Here is a 22,610-nt window from a genome sequence, read left to right as displayed (position 1 = left end):
TCCACTGCATCTTTTCTCCTTTTCCTTGGATCTCAATTTTCTCAAGTGTAAAATGAGGAGGTTGGACAGAATGGCATAAGCAATCTCTGACAGTTCTGAATCTATGACCTTAATGAGGTTATAATGAGCTCCCTGTATCCATGAGACTTTTCCATCTGCAAAAAAAGCATCACTGTCTATTACTGATCATTTTCTAAGAGGTAACTACTGGGTATTGTCCTACTCAGGGGAATCATCTCCTTCAGGAAAGATCAGTAACAAAAATAGAATAGATTTATGTGGCAAAAAAATCATACAAAGTACTTCCAAGTGACATAGTTCCGTGGACTCCAGCAAGAGTGAACATACCAGAGATTCTCAGCCCTTTTTGAGGGCTCCCAAGTGCCGTGATAAATATAACCCATGAAACCTAAGAGCCACATTTTAAAGAGCAAAACTTTAGAGTGTGAGTATATTTCAGTCCTGGCAAGAATTACAACAAAGTTAATGTACCTCAGTTTTAGTCTGTCCACTTATAAGGGAAAGGATGGTCCTTCCCCCCCAGGAATATTGCATCAAGTAGAACCCCTGGGTACTCAAGTCTTTAATCAAGGGGTCTGTAAAACACCAGCAGCAATTGAGATGTGCTTAGGTCACTTACATAAGTCACAGACATTAAGATTTTGAAATAAAAGGTGTCCCAAAAGCCTTAGTGCCATTTTAAGTTATTAGAATTTAAAAATATAAACAGACTTGAAGCTATTAGGACTTAAAGCAACACTAAGACTTTGAGGACAGCCTGTATAATTCAGTTTAGTCACAGTGCAAGGAGTCAAATTACCTAGGTGCAGATTACGGTCCTCCCATTTACCACCTATGTGACTTTGTACATCACTAAGCTTCTCAGTTTCCTAATATGAAAAATAAAGGCTTCATTTCGGACATCCTTTCCAACCCTAAATCAATCATACTCAAGCTTTTCCCACCAAGAATGCTGTATTAAAAAATCCTTTCAAGAAGCACTTTCAGGTTAAATGAGGTAGCTGACGATGACCTCTGAGCCTGGAGTCAGGAAGATCTGAGTTCAAATTTTACCTCAGACACTTATTGGCTATTTGAAGTTGACTCGGTTTCATCATCTGCTAAATGGGGTAATAAGAGCACTCACCTACAAGGGTTGTTGTGAGAATCAAGTGAGATAATATTTGTAAAATACACAATGCCCGACACATAGTAGGCATTAGACAAATATTAACTGTTATTATTAGATATCTTATTAGATGAGGGATAGCAAATCATAGTGGATACAGGAAGTAGAGGTAATTAAGGACAGGGCCTGAGATGTCATTAATATGAGGAGCTCCCATATTAATTTCCATTAACATGGGGAAACTCTACCAATGAGTACACTGGACTAGGACTCAAGAAGGAAAGTGGTGAGGGTGGGGAGGAGAAAAGGGAATAGGGACGAACCTATGATGGTACTAATATTGAGAACTCCCAGATAAGAAAACTCCCTCTACTAACACTATTATTACCTTCTCTGCAAGTTATGGTCTTGGACAGTTGTTTTGGGGGCAGCTAGGTGGTACACTGGATAGAACACTGACCCTGGAGTCAGGAGGATCTGAGTTCAAATCCAGCCTCAGATATTTGACACTTAGTGGCTGTGTGACCCTGGACAAATTATTTAACCCCAGCTGCCTGACCCAAAAAAAAGTTGTTTTGGGGCACCAAGAGGTTCACTGATTGTGACATGCTTAAGATCACACAGTCAGAACGGGTCAGAGGCAGGATTCTCAGCCTGAAATTCCTGGCTTTGAAGCCAGCTCCCTGGCTATGATGTCATGTTACCTCTACGGAATAAGTTAGACTGTTTTCAAATCTTGCTCCTGAAACTTTCTAGCTCTGTAACCTTGAATATGTCACTTAAACCTTATGAATCTCCGATTTGTTTCTTCTCTGTAAAATAAAGCTAAGAAAATCTGGTGTTCTTGAGTCAGAGGACATGAATTCAAATCTCTCCTCTGACACTTTCTACAGATGTGACTTTGGACAGTCATTTAACTTCTCTCAATCTCAGATTCCTCATCTGCAAAATGATTAGATGGCCTATGAGGTCTCCTACAGACCTAGATTTGCGATCCTAGTATATATCCAATAGCTATTCGATGGGGCTGTTGTTAGGACCAAATGAGAATATACTTAGGGTTTAAGGGGCTTGACAGATTACAGGCATTATTAGGAGATGCTTAGAATTCTAATTTGATTGTTAAAACAAATCTTTGCCAAGATAATGACTTCAATTTTTGATTCCAAGGTAGTGTTCAAAATTCCTGAGATACTGGGGAGAGAGGAGAGCTGAAGCAGGGGGAGATACTGAGGCAGATCCAGGCGGGGTGATGATGATGATGACAGCAATAGATGATTATGATAAGGAGATGGAGGAAGAGGAGAAAAAGGAGGAGAAAGAACTAGGGGGAAAAGGATGATGATGATACAGCAATTTAAACTCCAAAAAGTGCTTCTACATATGTCATCTCATTTGATAAGGAAACACAGTCCATTTAAAATGTGTAGGGTAACTGAAAGTTTTTGTCTGACTTTTTTGAGCTCACTTAGAGTTCTCTTGGCAAAGATCCTGAAGTGATTTGCCTTTTCCTTCTCCAGATCACTTGACAGATAAGGAAACTGAGGCAAACAGGGTTAAGTAACTAGCCCTGGGTCACACAGTTAATAAATGTCTGAGTCAGTACTTTAATTCACAAAGTTTAGTCTTCCTGACCCCATGACCAACAATCTAGTCAATGCACTACCTAGCTGCCCTGCCTAACAGAAATTACACAAGTGGCTATAGTCTCTCTAGAATGTTTTCATAACATTTCTTTAACCTTCTATCAAGTTTTAGATGGGGGTAGGACAATACAGAAATTTTTTAAGCTGAGCGATATATCCTGCAACCAGCTGCCAGGGAGGCTGAGGATGGTGGATTTCTTGAGCTCCAGAATGATGATCTACAGGGGGCTGATCCCAGGGTATCTGAGAGCCAACAAAAGCCCAGCCAGGAGATCTAATTGTTAAATTTTCAGAGAGCAAGCTACAAGTTAGAGCTCCATTTATTATTCTGTAGACTTGTCTAGACTTTAGAAAGTCAGGGAGAAGATGTTAATAACGTAAACATGTTGTACCTTTTTGGAGAATCAGAGGTGCCTATGAAGGCTACTGACCATTTTTGGTCACTATCAGATGAGAGAATGGATGTGCTCTGCAACCCCTAAAGCTTCTCCTGTAGAATATTTTCACATCCTCTTTCCAGAACTTTCCCATTAAAATTGCCCTCTATCAACTCTGTACATATCTTGTATGCAACTAGACTGACATGCTTGTCTGCACTATTAAAATCTCTACTCCTGGAAGGAAGGGACTGTGTATTCCTTAGTGCCTCTAGCATTTAGTAGAGTTCTTAGCAGATAAAAAACACTTACTAAATACTTGTCAACTGACTATAAATGGTAGCTATTATTGCAATTAGTAAAGAAACTTTCAGCAGTCACTGATCAGAAGATACCAACTTAGATCTGCATCTTGGAAATCCCATTTTCCCATTCTATTGTTTTAAAATATATATATTCAATTGAGACTTAGTTAATTTATACTTGATAAAACTAAAGAGGAAAACAATACACTTCTTAACTAGACATTATTACAAAGGTATGATCTTGTATTAATAAAGAACTTAGTGACAACAAAAAAGACACTTTCTTCCCAGTTCAGACTTTTTCACCCTAAGATCTTAGATAGAAATCTAATTTGGGAAAATCCTCTCTACCATCCTATTTTCATTGGGATGGATCATTTTCTTTGCATCCTGTTTGAAACTCTTGTGTGGTTGCGTTGCTATGCTGACCCAACCAGCTGTCACATTCCAGGCCAGAGGTGGGTGAAGTTATTCCTGTGGATGCATCCTTCTGAAGCCACTTTGAGATTCTTTGGTTTGGCAACATGTCAGTGTCAGAAACTCTTATGCTTTGAATGTTGCAAACCTACCACAGCATTCATGTGATGCTGTAAAAAGATTACTTCCTGCTGATCAGATTTTGAGTATACAGCATGGTCTATAGTTTTTCCTAATTTTGTGGCTAAGCCTGAAATTATATGCAGGCATTTTATGAAAAAAATCCTCTTTCTTTCTTGCTGAATCTGGTACAGATGCACAAAGAGCTTTTCATGTCAAGTATCCTGCCATTATGAAAAAGATTGCAAATTTGAAAATGGGGAGGTTTGCTGATCTAGAATTAGATACGGCAAGAAGTTTTAATTTCTTTTAATAAAGGTTGTGTCTACAAATGTAGAGTGAAGTAGAAAATAGAAGTACTTATTCAGACCCTCATCTCACATTTGCTCAAAATAACTAAAAGAAAGGGATTGTAGGATGTGGGGTTTGACTTGTTTAGATAATTTATGTCAACTCTCTCCTTTTCTTTCCTCATGTGGATATAGTCCACCTTTCAAGTCCCTCTTTTTTTTATTTGACCCTATCTGGATAATGAAGAAATGGTTATCAAGTACTTCTAGCACAGAGTCCAGACCAAAAGGGGTTTTCTTCCAGATAGAAAGGTCCTCCAGATTCTCCTACTTGTAGTTTATCTTGGAATAAATATATCAAACCACAGAACACTGCTCAGCCTCCAAAGTGAGATCCACAATCACTCATAAGAGTTTGACTCAGCTATCCACACAGGAAAAACCAAGTGGATAAGGAAGGCCTTTTGCATGTAAAGGAATAGCTCTCAATTCATAACTCTTTGGACAGAGTACACATGGAAAATAAGCTGGACCCAGAAATGAATGACTGAGTGAAAACACATTGCAAGCATTTGTACAAGTTGTACAGTGCTTTAAATCACAATAATATCTCCCTGAAACAAAGATCGATCTTTTTTTAAAAACAATGTTCTCTCATTGATGCTATTTGGCTTTAAGTCAAGGATATTGAGTAATGGTGAAGCACATGATGAGCTACCACATTTTCCAGGCAAAAATGATATAAGAGAATCAGTATAAAGGACATCATCGGTGGAAAGTATGACCAAAAAAGGTGGCAAATCATGGGGTGAGAGTGAGCGATGAATGACAGATATCCCAGAACACTGGGTGGATATTCTCTGAAATACTGATGTGCATGGTAGGGGCTAGAGTGATTCAGAATGAGAGGGCATTCATAGGTTGTGACCTGAACCCCTAGGGGAAGTACTCACTTTGGTGAAACCCTAGGCCCATCAAAAAAGTCATAGTTTAAAACTAACAATTTGATTTTCTCACAACTTATTAGCTTCCTTCATGGCTCAACTCAAGTGTCACCTTTTACATGAAGGTTTTCTTGATCCTTCAAGTGTTAGTATCTTATTCCCATCAATTACCTTCTATTTACATGATATATTTTTGCATCTATAATGATATACCTTATAATGATAAGGTAGATTGAGAGACTAGACTTGGGATCAGGAAGATCTAGGTTTGACCCATCCTTCAGACACTTTACTAGCTGAGTGACCTTGGACAAATCATTAACTTCTCTGGATATGTTTAATTGAGGCAGCTAGATGGCATGGTTCATAGACCACTGAAATTGGAATTGGGAAGACCTGCTTTCTAAAAGTCTCATCCTAACTTTGAAGGATTTTATGAAGAGAAGGATGGTATGTTTCAGTATGAAGTCCTCTGGTGCCATAGCATTGATCTGAGTTCCAGTGTCTTTCAACACTACTCTGTTTTATATTTTTGAGACCACCATGTATATCCTTCCCTTGGCTCCTTCCTTTACTCTGGATCAATAAATCCATCTTCCCTAGTTTCTTCCACTTTGCCTCTTCTCCCATCTTGTCTGGCTTTTCATGAATACTACCATACTTCAGTGAGGTATATTCATAACCCTGGGTTCTCAAAGACCAAACTAACGGAACAGAAACTGTTATAGGTATAAGTGGACAAGATTCAAGTAAAAGTCTTATACTACTTATCTACTATTATAAGTCTGGTGTCTGAGAATCCACTGAGTTAGCTAGGTCCAACGATACTCATCACCAAATTGATCATAGAACAGTGAAGTTTTTAATTTAAAATAATTAGTATTATAAATACTAACCCCTCTCTACATTACAGAGCGGGTGCTATCTGCAGTTGCAGAAGGAATAATCTCAGGAGAAGGGAATAAACATGTGCAAAGTGCCTACTATGTTCCAGGAACTGTACTAAGTGATTTACAAATACTGTCTCATTTGATCTTCACAACAACCCTGGGAGATAGGTGCTATTATGATCCCCATTTTACAGATGAGGAAACAGAGGCAGCAATTAAGTGACTTACCCAGGATTACACAGTTAGTCAGTGATTTGAAATCAGGTCTTCCACACTCCAGATCCAGAACTCTCTCCAGGTGCCACCTAACTACCTTAAACACATCAATGAAATCACAAACTACTCATCCACAGTTATTAATATTCTCTTAATTACTACTTGTTTTGTAATAACAAGGTCCAAGTTTTTTTCTGAGACTTTGATGTTTTCCCTTCTATCAAACACTTCCAGAATATAATTATTTCAGAGCTTTCAATTTTGTGTTTTCTGAGCACAGAGTTCCCTGTCTATATTTAGTTTTAGTCCAGCCTTTCCCTCCCTCCCTCCCTCCCTCCCTTCCTTCCTTCTTTCCTTCTTTCGTTTTTACTACCATTTCTACTTATCCACGTATCACATAAAGATCTATGGTGTTACAGTTCAAATGTGGAGGTGGGACTGTCACAAAAGAGGAAAAAAAATTTTTTTTTAAAAATCTATATAGATCTTTTCCCTTTTTCATCTGTTTGTCAGCCCCATTCCAAGTCTATCCTTATATCTATGGATTATTTTGTTTAATTGGGTCTCTTACCAAGCTGTCTATAAACTTATTTTCCCAAGCTCAAACTCTGTCATCCTTCCCCATAAGGATTTACAGACAATTTATATTCTTTTTTTGTTTCTTTTAGGGGAGGCAATTAGGGTTGTCTCTTACTGAGGGTTGGTCACCCACCCAGCTCTGCGTGTCTTGGTCGTGGTCCCACTACTGCTGCTGCTGTGCCCTGGAGCCTGGACCCTGCGCACCTAAGTGGCCGCTGCCGCCCCCCGAGGCCTCCTTGCAGGAGGACTGGCCATCGGATCGGGGCCTCGCAGCCCCAGACTCCTGCAGCGGCTGTGAAGCACCTGTGACCTGTGCTTGGGCACGTGCAGGAGGCTCTACACCTTGAGGCACGAGGCCTTTGCTGAAATCCAGAAACACAAATCCCTCCCCAGAGGTCCGGGGATTGGGAACTGGATGTACAAGGAACAGAAGCCAAGTTAGTCCAGAGATGAGCTGGCGAGAGGATCACAGTCATTAGCAACAGTAGCCCACTGACAAATGATGACGAGCCACCCGAAGAGGAAACGAGTCAACTCCAAGCTTCGTGGTGGAGGTGGTGGAGGATGAAGGATGATACCAAGAAGGCCCTTTGTGCTGGACTGCCACTATCCAGAGGGTGAGGTTGGAAAAAGGAAGAGGATGAGAGTGACTTCTTCTCCCTCAGGGAAGTTAGCTTTCAGCACACCAGCAAATCCAGCTGGAAGGATACAAAGTACATACTCAACACAGATTCCCTGGACTGGGCCCTGTACTACCACTTGGACTAAGTGGCTGACTGAGAGGTGGACAATACATTTCAGGAGTACATCAACTTAGTGGAAGATCTGAAAGAGTTTGTCAAGTGTTAGTAAGGAGGCCTGAGAATGCAGGACCCTGCTGTAGACCCAGACTTCTTTAGAAGAAAACAGTTATCTAGAAACTATCATGGAGAAAGTGCTGTAAAATAGTCAGGCATAAATTACATTCCCAAGCCTTTTTATTTCCTTTCTCTGCTGGCACTTTTGTACACCACCACAGAATGAGGAGAAATAAAACTCTTGGACCCCTAAAACAAAGTCACTTATCTAGGATCGTACACCTAGTAAGTGTCTGAGGCTGGATTTGAACTCAGGTTTTTCTGACTCCAGGGTCAATATTCTATCCCACCTCACTACCTACCAGCACTGACAGTTTTATATTCTAAACTTTGGCTATGTTTGGCTGTCTTTTTGTCAAGAATAATAGTCTTAGAGCTGGAAATCATGTTAAAAAATAGTTAGACCAGCCACTCACAATACTGTCAAATATTACCCAAACCAAATTAAAACATATCTGGGAAATATTTTAAAAAATAAATAAAGGTATAACAAAGCATAGGTAATGTTAATGTATGGTTTTCTGAGTCAGCATATAGCCTTAGGGGATCCTTATGCATGCCTTGTTGGGCTCCATTTCTATCTCATTGTGACATCACTGATTTGGACTAATCCTTTCATTGGTCATACAAAGAGCAAAGGATAGAACCAGGCTCCTGGATTTCAAGTCCTGTACCCTTTCTACTAATAATATACTGCTTTCTTAAGGAAATCAGTGTTTGCTGGTTGAGGTAGTTTCTAGGACCTTTTGTCCTCTAGCTTCTGGCAAGTTAAACTTGGAAATGGAAGTAGTATTGCCAGCATCTGTTCTTTTATCCATTTCCCATTTTTTGTTATCAATAGTTTGTTTAAATAGGTCAAACTAGAGTTGCTTTTAATGTGTATCATGCCTTCTATTTTTATTTTTGCTACTAGTTTGATATTTGTTCTTTGCTGTAACAACTTTAATGTTTTGGATATCCATATAAGGCAGATTTGGAAGTTACTTTCAGCTCAGTAACCAATATTTCATATCTGCTAAAATAATTTTATTTGGGGGGATGATATTTGGAACTTGTCATGTCTGGTATCTTCTTACTCTTTTCTAAAAGAAAGCATTCGTGATACGTAGGCATGAGGCTTCTGCATAGTCTACAAATTTCTAACATCTCTTGTCTTTTACTGTTGCCCCAGATTTTCCAACAAAAATTTCTCTTTCCTATCCTGTGTCCACCTTTGCATTAAAGTCATAATCTAGGTTCCACAGTGGCTAGCGCTCTGGATTTTGTGTCAGGAAGACCTGAATTCAAATCCTGCCTCAGACACTTAGTAGCGGTGTGACTCAGAGCAAATTACTTAACCTCTGTCTGCCTCAGTTTCCTCATCTGTAAAACAGGGATAAATAATAATTGCACCTATCCCCCAGGATTGTTGTGAAGATCAAATGAGATTTTTGCAAAGTGTTTTGGAAACCTTAAAGTGCTATGTAAAATGCTAGTCATTATTACATAATTATTTAATTTAGAAAGTCTTGTGAGGTGAAATGCACTTCAAGATTGCCTCTCCCTTCTTTCTAACTCAACTCCACAAAAAAAAATCCATTGAAAAAATACATGTACACAAATGATAAATACACATACTTAAATACAAATTCTTAGACATGCTTCTCTCTTTACCCAAAGCTGTGAGCCTTAATGTGGAATTGACTAGGACAGATAGAATACTAAGAATCAAGTTTATGGAGTATATCGATTTCAAGGTTCTCAATGAAATATCACCTCAATTGTGATCTATATTTCTTTTCGAGTCTCTTCTCCCAGGTTGCTCCTACTCATACTCACTTGACTGGGTAGTAAAGGTAGATGGGTATGGCTCACTGGAGCTGAACATTATGATGGTTGGGGATGGAAAGTGTGTTGGAAGTAGAAGGAAACTTTTATTAAATCTCCCTCATTTGCAATCATTCAAATTTCTTTGATTACAGATGGGGGGGGTGGGGAGGTGGGTACACTGAAGACCAACCTGAGTCTACAGAGAATTATTATGAAACAGTTTTCTACCAGGTAAGGAATTTTTTTGCCGAAGGAAATCCATGAAGAATGCCTGGTCATAAATAGAAAAGTCATGATGTGCATTAGTATAGGAAGCAGGAAGACCAGGGATATCAAGAATCTTAGGAGTACTGAAGAGGTGTTAAAATATTAACACCATCAAAACCCAGAGTATGCAAGACACTGAAGTTTCCCTTGGCCCCAGAGTCCCTTCCTAGTTAGCTCCCTTTACAGCTATGAGCTACAAGGAGTCTGGGAGAAGGGCTACCCTGATTACACAGGTGCAGCAGATGAAGTAGGATGGGGAGGCCTGGCCAGCTCTCCAGTTTACATTTTAAAAGAGCTGGGGCTAGCTCCAGGAAATTGTGTGAAGTCAATTACCCTTGGCATTGACATTTGGAAACTCCTGTCTATGAACCTCTATGGGCTGATCTGCTGGGTGACCACCAGCTGCTTCTGGCCCACACCCTGATTTAGTCTTTGCTCTCCCTGACAGGTGGCTTAGCTGATTTACTAAACTGAGGTTACCTACTACAGCACATCCTTTGCTCTGCTTCAGTGGTATCACACTCAAGTAGAGACAGGATTCTAGAAGGCCGTATATAGACTTAGAAAACCACATATTAACACTACCTGTGTTTTATTGTATTTTTGCTTCTTTTGTCAAGTACTTCCCAATTGCATTTTAACCTGGTTTAGGTGTACTCAGAAGTGCTGAGGACCACAAGAGAGGCCTCTGTGCTTCCCTATTAGATGCATCTAATTACCCAATTAGATGCATTTGCTCACTGGTTCTGTATTTTCCATTGCATCTGAAAGACAAAACTTTTGCCTTTGACCTTAGGCATCTTATGATTTTATCATTATCCCAGTGGCAATATCACTGAACCATAAATCAGGAAAAACCTGGATTCATATCCCGTTTCTGATACTTACTGGCTGTGTTGCATGGCCTTGAGAAAAGTCATTTTATTTCCCAGGGTTTTAATTTTATCATTGATAAATAGTTCTAATGACTTGTACTACTTAATTCACATGGTTCTAAAGAAAGTGCTTTATAAACCTTAAAGTGCTATATACTTTTTTTAGGGGGATGGGACTCAAACTATGATTTCATAGGCAAAGGAACTCCCAGTGAGGAAACTCCCTCTACTAATGCAAATCTGCAACTATTCTGTAGCTTATCTTACTGAGTGGTTATGTGATTTGGGGGGTGGGGGGGGTCACAGAGCCAGTATATGTCAGAAGTGGGTCTAAAAATGTAAAGTTTAAATATTATAATTTCTAACATTTTTGACTCATACCATTGTATACTGATTTCTGGGTCTCCCCCCTCTAAAGCTAGTTGTTTACCCAGTCCAGCATTCACCCTGACTCACACCCCTACATACACATACATAAATACAAATTCTTGGACATGCTTCTCTCTTTACCCAAAGCTATCTTTTAATCAACCTTAAGATTAAATCAAAGACTGTTAAAAGAGTCTCTCTCTTATATAGGTTTTCTTAGCACTTCTCTCTCCTGGTTCTCCTCTGATCTGTCTGACTACTCCTCATTCTTCTTTTTTTGATCATCCTCCATACCCAAACTCCTAATTATGGGTGTTCCCAAGGCTCTGACTTGGCCTTTACCTTCTCTAGGAGACCTCCCTTCCTCTTTACCTTCTCTTTACCTTGTCTCAGAGACCTCTCTTGGGCTGACGTACCATCTCTATGTCCATGGCTCATAGATCTATGTATCTAGCCCATCTTTCCCTAAGCTTCAGGCTCATGTAACCAACAAATTAGACACTTCAAACTGGATGTTTGAAAGACTTCTTAAACTCATTATGTCCTACACCAAACTTACAAGTTCTCTTTACCTCCAAACCCAACTTTCTTACAAAATTCACTGTTTTTATCAATCATCACCATTCTTTTGGTCTTTGTTCACAACCTTAATCTCTCTCATCCCACATATACAGTCAGGTACCCTATTTTACCATGTCTACCTCCATTTTACCCACAGCAACCACATTGCTTCAGATCTCTTCACCTCTTTCTATATGATTGCAACAGCATCCTAGTTGGCTTCCCAACCTCAAGTCTTCCTGCCCCAATCCATCTTCCACACAGCAGATGAGGTGATTTTCCTGAAATAAAGCTCTGACCATATCATGTTCCTGCTCAACAGATGGCTCAGTTGACAGTTCTGGACTTAGAGTCAAGAACACCTGAGTTTAAGTCCTGGTTCAGGATTGATTCTATTTATTTTAATGAATGTGAAAAAGTTACTTAATCTCTCTGAGGCTCATTTCCTCATCTGTAAAAATGAGTGGATTGGACTAGGTGTCCATTGAGGTTCCTTCCAACTCTAAATCTATGATCCCATGATAAATTAGGTGCCTAAAGACTAGGGAATCACTGAATGAATTGTGGTGTATAAATGCTATGGGATATTCTTATGCGATAAGGAATGATGAACATGAAGAACGCAGAAAAGACTAGCAAGACTTACATGAGGTGATGTAGAAGGAAGAAAGCAAAAGCAAAGGAGCTACCAACATATAACTATACCTACGTACATATGTATACATATATATATATATATATACACATATATTTTTGTATATACATATATATATATAACTATAGGGTCATATATTAATTAGATTTAAAAACTAAAAGGTCCTTAGGAATGATCAAATCCAACTTTTTCATTTGATATATGAGGATATTGAGGCCCACAGGCGATAGTTGACTTGACCAAGGTCACACAGGTGTCAGAACTGAAATTGGAACCCAAGTCTCAAGCTTCCTTTACAAATCAGCATCACTTTCTACTTAAATCACTTCCTGATCCCCATTATTACCTTCTCTCCACTTTTTGTTTAAAGTTTCCACATTAACCATGTTTCATGTGGGGATTTGGGGAGAAAGAAAAATAAAGGAAAAATTATGCTTCAATCTTCATCTATCTATGGCTAGATAACATTTTCACATCATGAGTCCTCTGGAGTTGTGATGGAGCATTGGATTGATCAGAATTACTAAATCTTTCAAAGTTGATTGATGTTATTGTTTACAATATCTTCCTAGTTCTGCTCACTTCACTTTGCATCAGTTCATATAAATCTCTTTTTTCTGAAACCAACCCACTTGTCATTTCTTATAATACAATAGCATTCTATCACAATAATACATGACATTCTCCAACCACTCAACCATTCTCCAATTGGTGGGCAACTCCTCAAATTCCAATTCTTTGCCACCACAAAAAGAGCTGCTGTAAATATTTTTTGTACTTGTGGGTACTTTACCTTTTTAAAATTTTCTTGATTACCTTTTCTCCTTAAAATATCTTGGATTTCTGATATTTCTTCTATCTGTATATGACCTCTGCCCCTTCCTCTCTCTGTCATATGTATGTGTGTATATACACACATATATACATATATATGTGTGTATGTATACACATACATTTCCTACATATGTTTATATATCCACACATATGCATGTCATATATATGTGTGTATATATATACACATATATATGTACATATATATGTGTATATATATACATATATATATGTATATATATGTGTATATATATATATATATGTATATATATGTGTATATATATATATATATATATATATATATATATATATATATATATATATATATCCTGTTTTCCCGGATTGCATAAAATCTCCTTGAAAACAAGAATTGTTTATTTTTTTGTTGTTTATTTGCTCTTTATCTTTGTATTCCCCCATACCTAACACAATGCCTGGCACCTGGTAGATAATGATGCTAGTTGAGTGATTTTTTTTCTTTGTTTCCAACCCAGCACAACTGTGGAAATGACATGAATGCTAAAGATTTGGAAGAAATTTGGTCATGTATGATGGACAAGTTGGTACTGATTTATTAAAAGTGAAAATATGAACCCTTCTTTTATTTCAGTAGACAGAAATTGGATATAGGGAGCGCCCTATATCAATGTAGATTGTCCCCTCTTCTGCAATGTATACTCTTAGAGAGTTGCTCAGAGCAGCGGGAGATGGTGACTGGTCCATGGTCAACCAGTATATGTCAGAGGGGGGACTTGAACCAAGGTTTTTCTGGTTCCAAGGCCAGATCTCTCTCTGCTACAACAAGTTGTTTTTCTTTAAAATGAAACAAAATAAAGCAAAAGTAAAATTAATAATAAATATCCAGAAGTATCCATAGTACCTAGGACATGGTAGTAAAATTTATGGTTTCATCTTCTACCAGAGTTGTTCTAGGATGGGCTTGACTCAGGCCAGTCTCCTAATTAATTCATCTAATGGAAGCTCTACCTCCTGAGTTCCTCCATCATTTTCCATTAGCCAGACATCAGAGAGAGTGCCTGTAAATCTTTGTGGTTATTTTCTACCCAATCAGGGAATACCATCGATAGCCTGAATTTTTAGTCCCCTGAGCCAATCAAGGATGTTCTCAATATCTCTTAAGGAAAAAAAAAGTCAGCCTAACTTGCATGGGACCCGAGGTTAGGATTTTGCTCCCATGAAGAGGATGATCACTCCTTTATGCTGTTTCCTTTAACTGTTTAGGAGAAATATATCATACTACTACCTTATTTCTGCGTTTATTTGTACTTGACCCCTAAGCCAAAGAAACTGATATTTTGTGTAAAAAAAAAAGATTTCTGTAGTTACTACCGATTTTATTACTTAGTAAATGGTTCTCAGCTCATTCACTGCCTATCTTCCTAGGCTTTGTTCCAAAATGAGACAAAATAATCTTCCACTGGAGGAAGAAAGATAGCCTCTCCAACCCAATTATTCCCTTTAGGTATTACTACTTGCCAAGAGAAGGAATAGAGGTATTTTTAAAAATCATTTATTTATTTATTTATTTTCAGTGAGCCACAATCACTACCACACAACACAGATTTTTCTTTCCCTCCCTCCCCCCCTCCCCCAATTCCCCTTCCTTCCCTGAGACAGCATACAATTTTATATAGGTTCTACATATACATTCCTATTAAATACATTTTCACCATGGTCAAGTTGTATAGAAGCATTAAAATGAATGGGAGAAATTATATAACAAATCAAAACTTAATACAGAAGAAAATGATCTGCTACATTCTGTGATTGAATTCCAGAGTTCTTTCTCTGAATGTGGAAGGTCTTAAGAGACCATTGGGAATTTTTTAAATCCTTGCATTTCAATGAAGTACTAAGTCTACCAGAAAAGTTCCTTACATACTGTGGTCGTTGCTGTGCACAAAGTTCTCCTGATTCTGCTCCTTTCACTCAGTACCAGTTCATATAAATCTTTGCAGGTCTCTCTGAAGTCTTTGTGTTCACCATTTCTTATAGCTCAATAGTATTCCATTACATTCATATAACACAACTTGTTCAGCCATTCCCCAATTGATGGGTATCCCCTCGATTTCCAGTTTGGGGTCACCACAAAAAGAGCTGCTATAAATATTTTTGTACATCTTGGACCCTTTCCCATTTTTATGATCTCTTGGGGATACAGTCCTAGAAGCAATATTGCTGGGTCAAAGGTTATGCACATTTTTGTAGCCCTTTGGGCATAGTTCCAAATTGCTCTCCAGAATGGTTGGATCAGCTCACAGCTCCACCAACAATGAATTAGTGTTCCAACTCTCCCACATCTTCTCCAACATTTATCATCTTCCTGTTCTGTCATGTTAGCCAATTTGATACGTGTGATGTGGTACCTCAGAGTTGTTTTGATTTGCATCTCTCTAATCAATAGTGATTGAGAGCATTTTTTCATATGTCTATAGATATCTTTAATTTCTTCCTCTGAAAACTGTCTGTTGATATCCTTTGACCATTTATCAATTGGGGAATGTCTTGTATTCTTGTACATTTGACTCAATTCTCTATATATTTTATAAATGAGGCCTTTATAATAGATACTAGTTACAAAAATTCTTTCTCAGTTTTCTGCTTCCCTCCTAATCTTGGCTGCACTGGATTTGGTTGTGCAAAAACTTTTCAGTTTAATGTAATCAAAATTATCCATCATAATGCTTTCTATCTCTTCTTTAGTCAAAAATTCTTCCCTTCTCCATAAATCTGATAAATACACTATTCCTTGCTCCACTAATTTGTTTATAGTATCGATCTTTATGCCTAGATCATGCACCCATTTGGACTTTATTCTTGTGTACAGTGTCAGGCATTGGCCTATGCCTAGTTTCTGCCACGCTTTTTTTCCCAGCAATTTTTGTCAAACAGTGAGTTCTTATCCCACAAGCTGGGGTCTTTGAGTCTATCAAACAGTAGATTGCTATATTCATTGCCTACTGTGTCTTGCATACCTAGCCTATTTCACTTGTCTACCCTTCTGTTTCTTAGCCAGTACCAAGTGGTTTTGACAATTGCTGCTTTATAATACAATTTGAGATCTAGTAGGGCTAGGTCACCTTCCCTAGCATTTCTTTCCATTAGTTCCCTTGATATTCTGGACCTTTTGTTCTTCCACGTGAATTTTGATATTATTTTTTCTAGCTATAGAAAATAATTATCAGATAGTTTGATTGGTATGTCCCTAAATATGTAAATTAATTTAGGTTGAATTTTCATTTTTATTATATTGGCTCAGTCTACCCACGGGCAACTCATATTTTTCCACTTACTTAGATCTGACTTCATTTGTGCAAAAAGTGTCTTGTAATTGTGTTCATATAGTCTGTGGGTTTGTTTTGGCAGGTAGATTCCCAAATATTTTATAGTGTCTATCCTAGCTTTAAATGGGATTTCTTTTTCTATCTCTTACTGTTGGGTTTTCTACTGAGTAGAAATGCAGAAGATTTATATGTGTTTATTTTGTAATCTGCAACTTTGCCAAAGTTGTTTATTATTTTAAGTAGTTTTTTACTTGAATCTCTGGGCTTCTCTAAGTATATCATCATATCATCTGCAAAGAGTGATAACTTAGTTTCTTCTTTGCCTATTCTAATTCCTTCAATTTCTTTATCTTCTCTAATTGCTACAGCTAACATTTCTAGTACCATATTGAATAATAGTGGTGATAATGGACATTCTTGTTTCACCCCTGATGTCAGAAGTATTTTTTTTTTTACAAGGACACATGCTGTGTCTCTGTCTTAGCAATGGGGACTTTGGGGATTTTAGGAATTTTTCTTTCCCAGTTTGGGAAAACTTTTACCTTTTTTTTACTACTTAGTTGGATCTTAACATAAATTGAAGTTTACATTTGATGATCTCCTTATCGTGAACAGCTGTTATAACTTGCCTTTGTTTTGGTAGTGTCATAGAAACATAGATTTAGAGCTGAGTTAGAAGTCATATGATCTATCCTCCTCATTTTACAGATGAGGAAACTGAGACCCAGTTTGATATTATTATCTTAAAGGGTGGTGAGAATTATATGCAGAATGGATTATTTTTAAACAACTGTGTAACTCTCAGCTCCTCTCCACATACAAAATACATGGATCCCAGAAAGCTTCTTCAAATTCCAGATATTTGTAGACAACACCCAACCACAATCTTATCTTATCGGCCCCCAGTATTGTGTTTCCCTTGACAAGACAACCAGAGGACTCATTAATTTTTAAGCGCATTTAATAAAATGGACTAACAAAATAAGTGATAAGTTTTTCTGTCTCCATAAAGGTAGTCATACACTCTTGCTCAGATGACTGACTACTCTGGTAGGGGAGGGGATGTATCCACACAAGGGCAGAACCGAGGAACATACCTGCAGAGGGAAATATATGAGGCTTGCATGTGACAAGAAAATATGTGTTGTTGAAAGAACTCACTTCTCCACTGCTGTTGAGTTGCTCATGTTCTTGGAAGATATAATCACACCTTTCTTGGTCACTCTGGGCTGGAAGTTTTTGGTTCAACAGTTGTAGTCTGGGATTTTCTGCTACTTGCTGCTGCTCTCTGCTGCCATCTGCTGGCCTTGAGCCTCTATATGGCTTTTTCCATAGGGAAATGAGTGAATGAATGGAATTGAGAATTCATTAGCTACATCTCTAGCATCCAGCTACATCTGGCCATCTAGTGAGAGAACCCCTTGACATTTTAAATCTTTCTTCTTAATACTCTTTATTACCTATTTCTTATATTTTTGTTTTTTGTCTCCCTCATTGGGTTGCAAGTTCTTTGAGGGTAGGGACTGATTTTACCTCTTTTCTTATCCATAGCACCTAGCACAGAGTAGGCACTTAATAAGTGTTTATCGAATGAATGAATGAATTTAACTTATTTGGGCCTCAGTTTCCTCTTCTGTAAAATGGAAGGGGCTTAGACGAAATCAGGTTTAAGGTCATTTCCACCTCTGATTCTACAAGTAGCCTCCTAATTGGTCTTCTTGTTTTCAGTCTCTTCCCATAATCAATCCCTTTCACACAATAATGCTCCTAAGGCACAAGTCGCTCCCCTGCTCAAAGACCTTCAGTGGCTCTCAACAGTTTCTGGGATAAAATACAAGCACCAGAGTCTAAAGGTTCTTCACAATCTGACTCCAACCTATCTTTTCAGCTAATTTTCAAATTACTTATCTTTATGTATTCTATATCAGTTCTTTCCTAAACTCAATAATTTATTTCCTACCTATTTGTGTCCACACAAGGCATCTACAAGTCTGGAATACATGTCCTCCTCACCTGTGGGCCTCTGAGCACTAATGTTCCTTCAAGGTCCATCCCACATACCATCTCTTCAATGAAACTGTCCTCGAGCCTTTCCAGTTATTAGGGATGTCTCCTTCAAGTTGCATTTACTGACTTATCCCTTTAAGCAGTTTCTGGGAGATCAGGGAGGAGGATCAAGCAACATTTTATTTTTGATTTTATATTTTCTTTTCATTCATACATGCTTGCATGCCTGCATGCAAATAATGCTTTGTCTGGATGAAGCTGTCATGATTTTAGGGAGGGTCTATTTTACCCTTGATCAAGGAGCATTTTCATAATTCTTTCCCTTTGAGGAGTTACCTATTTTTATTGATTACAACAGTGCCATGAGTTACCTTGTCATCATTTCCTCAATTTGACAGATGACGCAACTAAGTTTAAAGGACAGAGAACTAAATTAACAGCAGAAATATGAGTAAGCATTGAATGTTCAACCCTGCTATTTCAGTAGGGGTAGAGAATTTCCAAGGGAGCAAATCATTCATCAAACCCTCTAAGAAAAAGTGAATTTAGAGGTCCTGTGATTTTTGTGTATATGTGTGATGATGTGAGGGCATTTGATTGTGAAATTTGCCTGGGGACTCTTTGCCATCCAACAGGGCTTATCTGAAGTTACAAATAGCTGCACTACAGTATCATTCCCAGAAATACCAACTCCACAAGTCAGGGAATTAAGTTACCACTTTAGTTACCACTTACTTTTCTAACCCTGGAGAGTAAGTTCTGGGAAGTATCCATTTCTAAGTCACTGTTTGTTGGAATGCCATCTTGAACAGGACACTCCCTGGGATCTATAAATCTATAAAGTGTCACTAATTTTAACTTAATTGTCCCTTTCAAAAAAAAGAGAAAAATAGGAATAGGAATAATACACAAAATTATGCAGAACTTTTGTTTAAATAGCACTATAAAAAGATTCATCCCTCTCTATACCCAATTCTCCCCTAGGAGCACTAAGCACTAACATATGTATTTCCCAGGCTTGGAATTCCAACTTTGTTTGCTTTGGGACTCTGTCCCTCACCAAATTTATACAGGTAAAGCAGAGAATGTCGCTCCTAAGAACTGTTTGTATTGACTGGTGCCAGGCCCTTCCTTGAGTGACCCATCAGTCAACAGGCATTTATTAAGGTTTACTATTTGGGTAGATGCAAAGACAGTCTAGTTGTTTGTCCTGGACTATTTGGGGCCCATCCTGATACTGTCTGTACTTATATTTTACATTCATCTTTTCCACTCCTGGGATGGGAGCCCAAGGTGGTACCCTGTTCTTCAGAGAATCAGTAATAAAAGACTGTGCCAAAAAGAAGAATGTGGTTTGTTAGTGTTTAGCACTTTATGCACTAGAAAAGATCTATCTCTGGTGTCATAGTTACATAGATTTAAAGCAAGGTGAAACCTTACACACCATGTAGTCCAATTTCCTTATTTTACAAATGAGTAAACTGAGACCAAAAGAGGTTAATTCCTTTTCCCTGTAGTCACACAGGTGGTAAATGCCAGAGTCAGGACTTGGACTAAGAACCTCTTCTTTCAAATTGAATGCTATTTCTAATCCACAATGCTGCAAATGGGGTATATTCAGCCACAAATTTTGTGGTTTATTTCCATTAGTTGCATTTCTCAACATATGAAACTTGGGGGGGGGAGAGAAATTCCCTTAATTAAATATTTTCTATTATTATAACTCTTGCTTATAATATCAACTATTCATTGCTTTTCAAACCTTAAAGTATATATGAGCAGAATATTATCATTATTAATGGAAATTCATGATGGAGGTAACAATCTAAGGGAAGGCAAAAGAATTTGGTAGACAAAGATGACTTTTATTCATTGAAGGAATGTATTGATGTATCTCATTATTTATTTGACTAGATTAACCAAGAAGTGCTAACATGTTTGTTAATTTAATTATTTTCTTTTATTTTCTTTTGAAGGACAACAGTTATGAAAGAAGTAGCAATGTTGTGTTGGATTTGAAATCAGAAGGTTCCAGTCTTAGCTCCCACTACTTGCTACATGTATGACCTTGGGCAGGTCAGTTCCAGCTCTCTTCATCTGTAAAATGAAGAAACTGGGCTACAATTCATCCACCTCTAGATCTTATAGTTAACTCTGTGACTGAAGTATTGACAGAAGCATTGAAGGGAAGAAAACAGAAAAAGAATTGGATGTTAATTTTTATCTCTGGTCTCTGAGTGAGTCTCACACACACACACACACACACACACACACCCCTGCCCAACACAGACCAGGACAGTAGGAGAAATTCTTTCTTTCTCCTTCCTTTCTCCCCATTCCCTACTGGATTCAACTTGACACCTCCATAACTAGCACCCCAGATGATTTTTATCTCCCTGCTGAAAACCAGTCATACCTCAAAGCAGCATATGAAATCATAAACTGATAACAATAGAATAACCAGATTTTTTTCTTTGAAGAAAGAATCACTTCTTTTCTCTCCCCTATTTACCCTTTCTTCCTTTTCCTTTCTTCTCCATTTACTTTCCCTCCCTTTTCTCCTTACTATTTTGCTTTCTTCTCTTCTCTCCCTTCCCTCCTTCCCCTTCTCTACCTTTCCTTTCTCTCCTTCCCTTTTGTCACTTTGTATTCCCTTCCGTTTCCCCGTCTATCATTTCTTCTTCTACCTTCTGCCTTCCCTTACCCTCTCCTTGGCCCTTCCTTCCTCTCTTTCCACTTAACTTCGTTTTTTAAAAAGCTATCATTCTCTTCCCTCTCCTTTCTCCTTCCTTCTCTTTTACTTCCCCTCATACCTTTCACTGGGGAGGGAAAGGAAAATTGTCCCCCTCACACCACGTAGTTTCTAACCTTCAGGCAAAGATAGTGTCACACAATTTCAGAACTAGGAGGGACCTCAGAGGTCAGATAATCCTTACAAGGAAAAATAATCCTCAGTACAACACACTCAATAAGTGATCACCCCATCTGTGCTTGAAGACCTCCACTGAAGGACAACCCACTATTTCCTGAGGAAATCCATTCCAATCTAAACCACTTACCTCAGGCTTAAAAGCATTTCTTGATCACTTCCACTTCTTGTCCAAGTTTTGCTTTTGGATGTGTATGTATATGGGCTAGAGGCGAGGGGCAAACTGAATAAATCTAATATCTCTCCAAATGTTGTTGTTGTTTAATCGTTTCAGTCATGTTTGACTCTTCATGACCCCATTTGGGGTTTTCTTGACAAAAATATTGTAGTGGTTTGTCATTTCCTTTTCTAGCTCATTTTACAGATGAGAAAACTGAGGCAAACAGGATTATGCGACTTACCCAGGGTCACATAGCTGGTATCTGAAGTCAGATTTGAATCTTCCTAATTCTAAACCTAGTGTTCTGTCAACTGCACCACCTAACTGCCCGTCTTCCTCAACATATCACTAAAAATATTTGAACATAGCCCAAGCTCTGAATTATATGGAATAAATTTAACGTCCTTTTCAATTTTAGTTTTCCTCCTCTGGCTGATCTCTAACTTAACATTGTCCTACCTGAACTTCATTAACCCATAATTGAACACAATCCTTCCAATGTGGTGTGACCAAGGAAGATCAAAGTGAAATTATCATCTTGTGACACCTGGAAACTATGCCTCTCTTAATGCAAGCCAGCGGTTGATTTAGCTTTATTTTTGGTACCATATCAAACTCTTGATTCATGTGAACAAGGCATCCTAGGCAGATTTTATTACAGGCCTCTTTTAATCTTAATAATATGGAAACATAAAACCATAATACTTTAATAATTCATTTGTAGCTCTTGTGGACAAGTTAACAGTCTCAAAAGAATATCTAGTAGACAGAAAAGAAAAAAATCACAGAATCTCAGACTTGGAAGGGACCTCAGAGACCATTTTGTTGTATATTTATTTGTTGTGTGACCTGGGTAAGTCACTCAACCTCTCTGTGTTCAGTTTCTTCTTCCATAAAATGAGAACGTTTGGCTCTAAGTTTTCCCCAGCTCTAAATCTATGATCTTATCCCTACCCATACATGAATAAGAATCTCCACTACTACATAACTGAGAAGTAGTCATTCAGCCTTTGTTTGAAGAGCTCTAATAAAGGTAAACTCAACACTTCTGGAGGCAACCCATTCCACTCTG

General features: G+C 38.1%; 1 pseudogene; it reads left to right on the top strand.

Annotated features, from left to right (window-relative positions):
- Positions 1-7,762, top strand: part of LOC140532034 (complement component 1 Q subcomponent-binding protein, mitochondrial pseudogene) — a 28,875-nt pseudogene extending 21,113 nt beyond the window's left edge.
- The last annotated feature ends 14,848 nt before the right edge of the window (positions 7,763-22,610 follow it).

The sequence above is a fragment of the Notamacropus eugenii genome, chromosome 3 (assembly GCF_028372415.1).
Source record: "Notamacropus eugenii isolate mMacEug1 chromosome 3, mMacEug1.pri_v2, whole genome shotgun sequence".
Taxonomy (NCBI): domain Eukaryota; kingdom Metazoa; phylum Chordata; class Mammalia; order Diprotodontia; family Macropodidae; genus Notamacropus; species Notamacropus eugenii.
Note: the sequence above shows the minus strand (reverse complement) of the source record. Positions and strands in the feature narration are given on the sequence as shown.